This window comes from Montipora foliosa, unplaced genomic scaffold (genome assembly GCF_036669935.1).
Source record: "Montipora foliosa isolate CH-2021 unplaced genomic scaffold, ASM3666993v2 scaffold_417, whole genome shotgun sequence".
Lineage (NCBI taxonomy): Eukaryota > Metazoa > Cnidaria > Anthozoa > Scleractinia > Acroporidae > Montipora > Montipora foliosa.
Genome location: NW_027179720.1, coordinates 144,400 through 154,399, shown reverse-complemented (window position 1 = coordinate 154,399; position 10,000 = coordinate 144,400). Strand labels below are relative to the sequence as shown.

The 10,000-nt window shown below is 39.8% G+C and overlaps 1 pseudogene; it reads right to left on the bottom strand.

Moving 5' to 3' along the window:
* Nucleotides 1-83: 83 nt before the first annotated feature.
* LOC137988432 (tetratricopeptide repeat protein 28-like) overlaps nt 84-10,000 on the bottom strand; it is a 10,287-nt pseudogene continuing 370 nt past the window's right edge.

Below are 10,000 nucleotides of genomic sequence, written 5' to 3'. Positions count from 1 at the left end.
AGCTCTTCAGACCTATGCGCCAGTTCAGCTTAACGGAACGAGTAATGGAAAAGCTTGGATTATGCCATGTAACTTCTTAACAATTCCTTCCTTTTATGTACTGAGTTAACGAAATATAGTACACCACTTAAATCAAATCTACGTTGTACCGGCTCTTGCTCAAAATACGTCGTTTAAGCTGAAGCGAAAGGAATAGTCAGTTTGAGATAAAGAAACAAGTGCTATCCCATTTCAAACAGGTGTTTTAACACAGCGCGAATCGCCAAAATCGAGCATGAACGAGCGCGATGCGTGAGGCGACATGGAGGGTAGACAACGATCTTGCATCATTCTCGTGTCCGACGATTCGCAATTGGCTAAAATGTTTCTTATCATGCCATAACATAACATTCGCATGTGATTTTTATTTAGTTTTGTCCTTCTTCTTTCCTTTTAGATGTCGATGAGTGCATTTTGGGATACCACATGTGTGATCACATTTGCCACAACACTGCAGGATGTTTTAGATCGAGATTCAGGCTAAGGGCGGATCTCACAACTTGCACGGATAATTTAATTGGAACTCTCAAAGTGCTACTATGACCAGAACAAATCAATTTTTCTTTTTCTTTGGATTTAAAGACTATGTTAACTAAACACTTAGTGACCCCAGTTTTAAGCCTTCTTTTCAAAAAGACACTGTTTATTCTAAATGAAATTTTCCCATCTAGTGTCCGCCATTACTAACCCTAAAATCTTGAGAGAGCAGGATCAAGGAGAAAATAACGTCAAAGACTCAATGAATGCAATGCATGTGAATCGTGTTTTGCATATATAATAAGCTGCATTTACGCGATGAAATTTTAAGCTTGTGAGTAAAATGAAGTCTCATTCTCTAGATACAACTCTCTTTGGTCGAATCGGTCAGTTTTGAACGTGAGTAACTGCGGACCATGAAATCCAGATTTTACACTCAAAGGAAACAGCCTTTGGATAAAAATCAAAGCTCACTAAGCTTGAAAATTTTGCCAGTCAGGTGTTACGCAAACACATTTTTAAAATCAGAAAAAAAAAGAAGTGAGTTTTTGATCATACTAGCACGCAACCCAATGGTTTTTTTGTGATTGACAGAATGGCTGGCTGACAGACTAATTGGCTAAATGACTGACTGATTGACACTAAGGGGGGAGACTTTTTTTGTTTAATTGACTTAATGGCTGACTGGCTTGCTGATTTCCTGCGACTGGATAAATGAGTGTCTGCTTAATTAGACGACAGGCTTAACCCCTGACTGCCTGATTGACTGGCGTTTTTCACCCACTAAATTAGTTATTGGTCTTTTTGACGCAGATATTGACAAGTGCAAAGAGCCTCTTCATGGCTGTTCGCAATTTTGTAACAACGCCGAAGGAAGTTACAACTGGCTTCTCCTTGCAAAAAGACAACAAAACTTGCGTTGGTACGTTTTGGGGAATTAAACAAGTCTTTTTGGTTTATCGTGCTCCTTTAGTGAACGGCTTTTGGAACCACAGGTAGCCACTCCTATCACTGGCGATTTTAGTGGTCGCTTTCGACTCTTTTATTTGATCTGTATAGCTATGGCTTTTAATAACCGTTGTGCGAAGCGCTGATTGCCGGAGCGAGGGGCGTAAGTGGTTCACCGAGGTCTTTCACTGTTAACAGCGCTTCATAGCACAGGAAACTATGACGTGTAATTGAGTTTTCCCTTATTTTCCACATTCCAGACCAGAACGTCATTTTGGACAGCTCCAAGGCGACAACGCTCTCATCTGGATTGGGAGCGTTCGTGGTGATGTCGGGTATCACTGCGTTTATTAAATATTCTTCGAACTGTGATGTGTGTAATACGTTGCAAACGAAAAGTACGATTGCAAAGAGCTCGTTTGGCAGAGTCATGCAATTATCACGACATTAAATATGTTTTGCTTAAAGCATGACAAGTAAAAGATTAATGATCTTTTTCTTGGAATTTTCTGCCATCATCATCATACACAGTTATTACATCTAATCACCGACTTTAACACTGTTTCCTTTCCAGGGTGCTTAATGCCTCGTGTTGTAATCGTGTGTAATATCGCACTTGCGAGTGTTTTCTTTTTTTGAAGCTTTTTTGTAACATTTTTCAAAAAAAAAGACGTTAATCTACAGATCTCTACCTTTACAAACTTATTTTGTATTTTCGTTTGGAAGACACATTTTTATACATTTTGTAAAACTGAGCATATTTATAATTTCTAATATAGTTGTATGATAAGCAAATGGAGAATGAGTTGTCTTATCCAACGTTAAACGGTTTTCTTACTTACTTGACCCATAAAGGCGCTGTTACACTGGGCAATTTTTCGAGCAACTTGTCTCTCAATTTTGTTTCGACAAGAGTTCTCACACTGCTAAGCTATTCGATTTACGGTTGTTACACTGGGCAACGTTTCTCACAATTTGTCTCGCTTTTGATGATCTCATGACGTTAAAGGAACATTTCACTGGCTGATGACGCAATCCGTTGTGACAAAAGTTGCAGGACAGATTTCACAGCACGCATTGCTTGAAAACTTCTTGCTAATTTGAGTAAACCAATGCGCAAAGTAGCAATGGATTCTACTTTCCGCGAAGGGTTCTGAAATTTGTCTCACCTTGTTTTTGGCAGTTGTAAAGTGTACAACTTGCAACTTATCTTGCTATAGCGTTTCAAGAGATGTTGCATGAAAAATCGCAAAATTCAACAGAGCCTTATATTAAATTAGGGTTTCAGTTTTAAACGTAGTTAAGCATTCGGTTGCGTTACATGACCCGGATATCCAAATACCATCAGTTTTACCCTTGCGACGGAAATGGTCTAAATTAAAGGCCATAGTATGGGCTGCCTGTAGCCTTTCGTTCCCTTGAGGCTCAAACCAACACTTTCAACCAACTGTACTATTTGGAAGAATTGAATCTACCCCAACTATTTCACATAGCATGAAATGTTATGGTACCAAATGAAACACCAATCATTTCTTAACAAGTTGCACTCATTAATGTGACGTAATAGTTTACCATAGCAACGAAAAAAGCCTTCTAAAGGAATGCCCTATATTTTGTCTTCAAAAGCTTATATCTCAGAAACGAACTCGGTGACCCCCATTTTTTATTGCTCAAAAGTGGTTAAAAGGCTAAGATAAAACTCTTTGCAAAGGTATAGAAAATTCTCTGGAGAAGATTCGGAGCCACCTTAAAATTTTGCAGTTGTAAAGGTGGCTATGACTCTGCTCCAGATAATTTTTTCTAACTCTGCAGCGGATTTGTTAGTTCCCCACCTATTATTCCAGGAATTGAACTACTTTCGAATGCAAACACATTCTTTCACTTTGCTTAAAAACACCACCGATAACTCGAGGGTGTAAGCCCTATAAAGAACTTGGAAATTTATCAAGAAAAGAAAAACGTCTTCTTTATTGCTGATGATTTCATTTATTTGTTATGCAGAAGAATAGGAAAAAAACTTTCACCCGTCGTTTCCCTTCTATTTTGTGATATTTGAATGTTGCAAACGTGTCTCTTTTCCTTATCACGGTAAAAGCCTGATTTTAGGGGTCATCAGCAAAAGTGTTTTTTTTTCTTTTCTTTCGAAACTGGCTTACACTCATACACCAAAATCAGTCTCAAAGAACTAAATAAAACATGATTTTTAGCACCTCAACTATAGTACTATGATTTTGATCGCCATTGTCGGCAACACAGACTGTTGAAGTTATATGAGAAACGAAATATAAAAATAACGGATAAAACTAGCATTTTACTATAGATCTAAGCTTTCTGTCATAATTTCTCTTACAATAATCTCACTCTGTTGGTTTAGTTAACGCAGTAAACTTCTACTAAACCTTTGAAGCTTGTTCTACTGGCATAACCGTGATTGTTCACCAGTTCTACTTTTTTTTACAGGTTCGGCAATCACTGAAGCATCAGGCTCTGCCAGGTAGTCTTCTAGCATCTTCGTCATCGATTCTGGAAAAAAAAACAGCTCTAAATATAGCTGGTTTTTTCGAGCATGCACAATGCGCCGATGCGAATGGCTAAGTGCAGGACGATGCTGTCTTCGAATTCCTTACAAACGATGACGTTTAGAGATCTATGGGAGAACGGAAACACCAAAAGAGACATCACGAGGTGATAAAATGAGCCATCTTCACCAGTTAACAAAAACCTGGAAAAGGCTGAACGAAAACAGTTTGTCCACCAACGTGAAGTGTATCCTTTAAATATTCTACTGTGCATGCGTGATAGGCATGTGGAAATTACATTTGTGACAAAAGCGTGTTAGAGGAAACTTTGAATTGTTTGCACTACGAAGATACAATGATAGACAAAACTGTTGGAAAGGTTAGCACTTTTGACGTCTTCAGTGCTTGTCCCTCATTCAATGTCGTGCAAAACTGAATGGTTTTAGTGGGAAATTGTTAAGTTACCTTCCAACATTGAATAGGGGGGAGGGGTCTATATAAGAGAAGGTGAAACTATTTCTTTTACTCTTTAACAGAAGCGGGTTGAAGTACATACAGCTCTGGTACGGTCATTTACATAACTTTCCCAACTACTTTTGTCTATTGTAGCAGCTCGTTATCATGCCATCTTAGGCCTATTTGATTCCTATCGTCAATTTTCCAATTTGAAAGTATTCTTGTTTTCTGAGTTAAACTCGAACTTCACTTACCATTTTTTTGGAAATTCCAGCGTGACATCATCGCCAACCAGCACAAATGGCGCCCAGTGCTTTATAGCGCAATACTGCTTTGACTCTCGCAAAGATTTCATTGCTTGTTGAAGAGATGCACTTGCGCTTTTTCCATCTACCAGGTGCTGGTAGAAACTCCTCATGAACAGCAACGTTACCTTGTCATCAATTGCCCAGAGTGACACCAAAACAGACCGAGCTCCAGCACACAGGAAAGCCCTTGCAATTCCCACCACCCCCTCAGACTTCACTTCTCCCCGGCCACTGTGGCAACAGCTCAGCACAACTAGTCTTGCTCGGAGAGAAATTCGCTGAACATCCGACATTTTCAAAATGAAGTCTTCCTCTTTGGGGATTGGCGATTTCCGTTCGGTATTTGGGGCTAAAGCAATTTCTCCCGTTTTTTGGCATCCGTGTGCTGCAATGTGAACTAAGGCAACTGATTTCATACTTTTCAGCACCTCAGATTTCGTGGCACTTTTTCCAGTCAGCGGTGTTGTCCGCAGAAGTTGTCCAATCATCTCTACTTCTTGTTTTGCGCACGGAAGCTGTTCCAAAAAGGGCTCTCCTTTCTTGTTAGTAACTTCCTTCAACCACGGATCACCTACAAGCAGTGCGCCAGTCTTACTGTGGAAGTCTTCAGGTGCACCAACGATCACATTAAAAACGGTCAACGAGGGAACGGTGCGGATCCTGATAGATTCACTCAATGCAGAATATGGAGCCAAGCAAAATGGTCCATCGGGAACAACGATTAACTCATTTCCTTGGAGCAAGTCTGCAATTGGCCCGAGTAAGACATCATACAACGGTTGTAAAGAGTTAACGGAGGATGAAGATGGTAGAACTGTTTTCTCACTGATAGGTTTTTTGCTGCAAGACAGGTCACTGCGTAGTGGATCCAAAGAACGATTCTCACAGTTGACACCACCCCCTACGCGGATCCCTTTCAAAATAGTTTCCATCAATAAATAAGCACTTCCGTGAGCGATTTCGTTTTGCCGAAAGCTGATCTTGCTGTCTTTTCTTAGCACCCAAAACGTGATGTTGTTCTCGTCAAGTGCCACAAAAACAGCTTGTGAAGGTAAAAGCTCTAATGCAGCTGTAAGAGTTTGATTCGGAGCAATTGCAGAAAATGACTGAGAGTCAATGCCGTATTGATCTTTCAAAATATCCATCAAAGCCTGTGCTCGACCTTTCTCAGCAGCATACAAAGCTTCTTCAATCTCTCCATTCTTCAAAAGTGTCCTCCACAGAGCAGTGTATGACATGCGATAACAATCACGAAAACTTATTTTCCACTCATCTTCTGACTTGAGACTATACCTTGTTTCATCAAAATGTTTTATACTTAAACGATAACAACTGAGTGCATTACTCAAGGAACCCAACAATTCATGATTATGACCTTGCGCATAGCACGCGATTCCCTCTCCTAGACAGTCTCCAATTTCCTTGAAAATACTAACACTGTGTTCATGGTACTCCATGGCTTCCTTAAAATAACCTAGATTGCCATAGGCAGTTCCCAGATTTCCATAGGTTGATCCCTCCCCAGCCCTATCCCCTACTTCTTTAGCAATACTAAGACATTTTGCGTAGTACTCTATGGCTTGCTTAAAGTTACCTATACTGTGATATGCATTTCCCAGATTTCCATAGGCTTTTCCCTCCCCAGCCCTATCCCCTACTTCTTTTGCAATGCTAAGATCTTTTTCGTAGTACTCAATGGCTTTTTTAAAGTTCCCTAGACTAAGATAGGCATTTCCCAGATTTCCATAGGTTGTTCCCTCCCCAACCCTATGCCCCACTTCTTTTGCAATACTAAGATCTTTTTCGTAGTACACAATAGCTTGTTTAAAATTACCTAAATTAAGATAGGCAATTCCCAGATTTCCATAGGCTGATCCCTCCCCAGCCCTATGCCCCACTTCTTTTGCAATACTAACTTGTTTTTCGTAGTACTCAATGGCTTGTTTAAAATTACCTAGATTGCGATAGGCATTTCCCAGATTTCCATAGGCTGATCCCTCCCCAGCCCTATTCCCTACTTCTTTAGCAATACTAAGATGCTTTTCGAAGTACTTAATGGCTTCTTTAATATTTCCCAGACGAAGATACGCATTTCCCATATTTCCATATGTTGTTCCCTCACCAGCCCTATTACCTACTTCTTTTGCAATACTGAGATCTTTTTCGTAGTATTCAATGGCTTCTACAAAACTACCTAGATTGCAATAAGCAATTCCCAGATTTCCATAGGCTCATCCCTCCCCAGCCCTATTACCTACTTCTTTAGCAATACTAAGATGTTTTTCGTAGTACTCAATGGCTTGTTTCAAATTACCTAGATTGCGATAGGCATTTCCCAGATTTCCATAGGCTGATCCCTCCCCAGCCCTATCCCCTACTTCTCTAGCAATACTAAGATGTTTTTGGTGGTACTCAATGGCTTGTTTAAAATTACCTAGACTAAGATAGGCATTTCCCAGATTTCCATAGGTTGTTCCCTTCCCAGCCCTATCCCCTACTTCTTTAGCAATACTAAGATCTTTTTCGTAGCATTCAATGGCTTTTTTAATGTTACCTAGATTGCAATAGGCATTTCCCAGATTTCCATAGGCTGATCCCTCCCCAGCTCTATTACCTACTTCTTTTGCAATGCGGAGATCTTTTTCGTAGTACTGAATGGCTTCTATAAAACTACCGAGATTGCAATAGGCATTTCCCAGATTTCCATAGGCTGATCCCTCCCCAGCCCTATTCCCTACTTCTTTAGCAATACTAAGATGTTTTTCGTAGTACTCAATGGCTTGTTTAAAATTGCCTAGATTGCGATAGGCATTTCCCAGATTTCCATAGGCTGATCCCTCCCCAGCCCTATCCCCTACTTCTTTAGCAATACTAAGATGTATTTGGTGGTACTCAATGGCTTGTTTAAAGTTACCTAAGCTAACATAGGCATTTCCCAGATTTCCATAGGCTGATCCCTCCCCAGCCCTATCCCCTACTTCTTTAGCAATACTAAGATGTTTTTGGTGGTACTCAATGGCTTGTTTAAAGTTACTTAAACTAAGATAGGCCTTTCCCAGATATCCATAGGCTAATCCCTCCCGAGCCCTATCCCCTACTTCTTTAGCAATACTAAGATGTATTTGGTGGTACTCAATGGCTTGTTTAAAGTTACCTAAACTAAGATAGGCATTTCCCAGATTTCCATAGGCTGATCCCTCCCCAGCCCTATCCCCTACTTCTTTAGCAATACTAAGATGTTTTTGGTGGTACTCAATGGCTTGTTTAAAGTTACCTAAACTAAGATACGCCTTTCCCAGATATCCATAGGCTGATCCCTCCCCAGTCCTATCCCCTACTTCTTTAGCAATACTAAGATGTTTTTGGTGGTACTCAATGGCTTGTTTAAAGTTACCTAAACTAAGATAGGCATTTCCCAGATTTCCATAGGCTGATCCCTCCCCAGCCCTATTACCTACTTCTTTAGCAACACTTAGATCTTTTTCGTAGTATTCCATGGCTTGTTTAAAATTACCCAGACTAAAATAGGCATTGCCCAGGTTGCCATAGACTGCTCCCTCCTCAGCCCTGCAGCCTATTTCTAAGAAAATATGTAATGCTTGTGCGTAATTTTTTATGGCCTGTTGATAATCAAGTAGGTTGAGGTAAGCACCGCCGAGATGAAAATGAGCCCTTCCTTCACGATACCTGTCTTCTGTACTTATCGCAATGGCAAGCTCTAGCATTCGCTGCTCTACAGCTTGTAACTTTCCATCTACCATTCTTCAATCACTAAAAGACAAATAAAACTTTTTCGATGAGATGATCCAATGTCAAATAAAGGATAAAGCTGTAAGGGAAGAAAAGTAAAAACGCTTGATGTTTGATCTCCTTTTTAAAGTAATAAAAGGTTATGGAATATCATGTATTCTTTGTTACCAAGTCATTCTCTCGTAACGGTGAAATCGACGGTACTGAAAATTGTCCATTGCTGTTCATTACGTATCTTACTACGTTTTCAAACCACTGTAGAATTTTTCCATGGGGATTTTTAACCCCGTAAATTTTCATCCTTGCCAATTTATCCTCGCTTATTCTCCCCATAAGAGTTTTAAGCCGAATCTGAGAACTTCTTTCGGCCCTTAGCCTTGGAAAATTTCAGCGGGGAGCGAAAGCTGCTTGTTTGAAAGTTAAAACTGGCGGAATAGAGCATTTTACAGTTGTGTTCTTAGCATAGTTACCAAGCCTATCAATGAAAGTGAGGTTAGAAGCAGGACTTAAGCTAATTTTCAAGTGCTACTATGACCAAAAAATCAATTCTCCTTTTTCTTTGGATTTCAAAACTATGTTAACTAAACACTATAAGTGACCCAAGTTTTAAGCCTTGATTTCAAAAAGACACAAGTTTATTTTAACCAGAATTTTCCTATTTAATGGTCCGGCATTACTAACTGGCTTCGAAATATTTGAGAGAGCTGGATCGAGGAGAAAATAACATTAAAGTCCCGTTAGTTTAAGAATGCAATGCGTGTGTACGAGGCTTAATTAATATGCATAACGGGAGTTATGGGCTTTCAGACTTTTAAAATGGTGTTTTGCATGTAAAATGAACTGGATTTTAAGCTGGTGAGTAAATGACAACAGTTTCCCTAGGTCCAACCCCCTGCGGTCCCATCGGTCAGTTTGGAACGTGAGAAATGGCGGACTGTGAAATCCAAAATTTACACTCAAAGTAAACAGCCTTTGGATAAATATCCATGCTCAAAATTTTGCCAGTGAGGTGTTGAGCAAACACACTGAAAATTTGAAGAAAAAAGGAAATGATTTTTTTATCATAGTAGCACTTTAACTGTAGCGCCCCTGAAACTTTTGTTCAATTCAAACAGGCGTTGCGGTTGTTTTGTAAAGCCTGCAGGCCTAGGACATTGCTTATCCGTCCTGAATTTTAGTCACAGTCGTTGGTGAACCGGTGTATTCAAGCACACAGCGCTAGTTTCAATGATCATTAGGACGAACTTGAAAATTACTGACCTTTTGTTTCTGAGTTACTCAGAAAGACACAGCATAGTAATTAGAGCGCGACCAAAGAACGAAATGTGCAGTCTGGTAAGAGAAAGGAAAGAAAAGAGAAAGAAGAATAACGAAATGGAAATACTCTTTTTTTCTTGGAATGATCCGTGCCTCACAAATTACTTTCTTTGCCTCAATGTACTAGAAACATAAACTTAGTTTCCGTTCCTTTGTCACAGTGTGGAACTAATCTAAATGATCTGG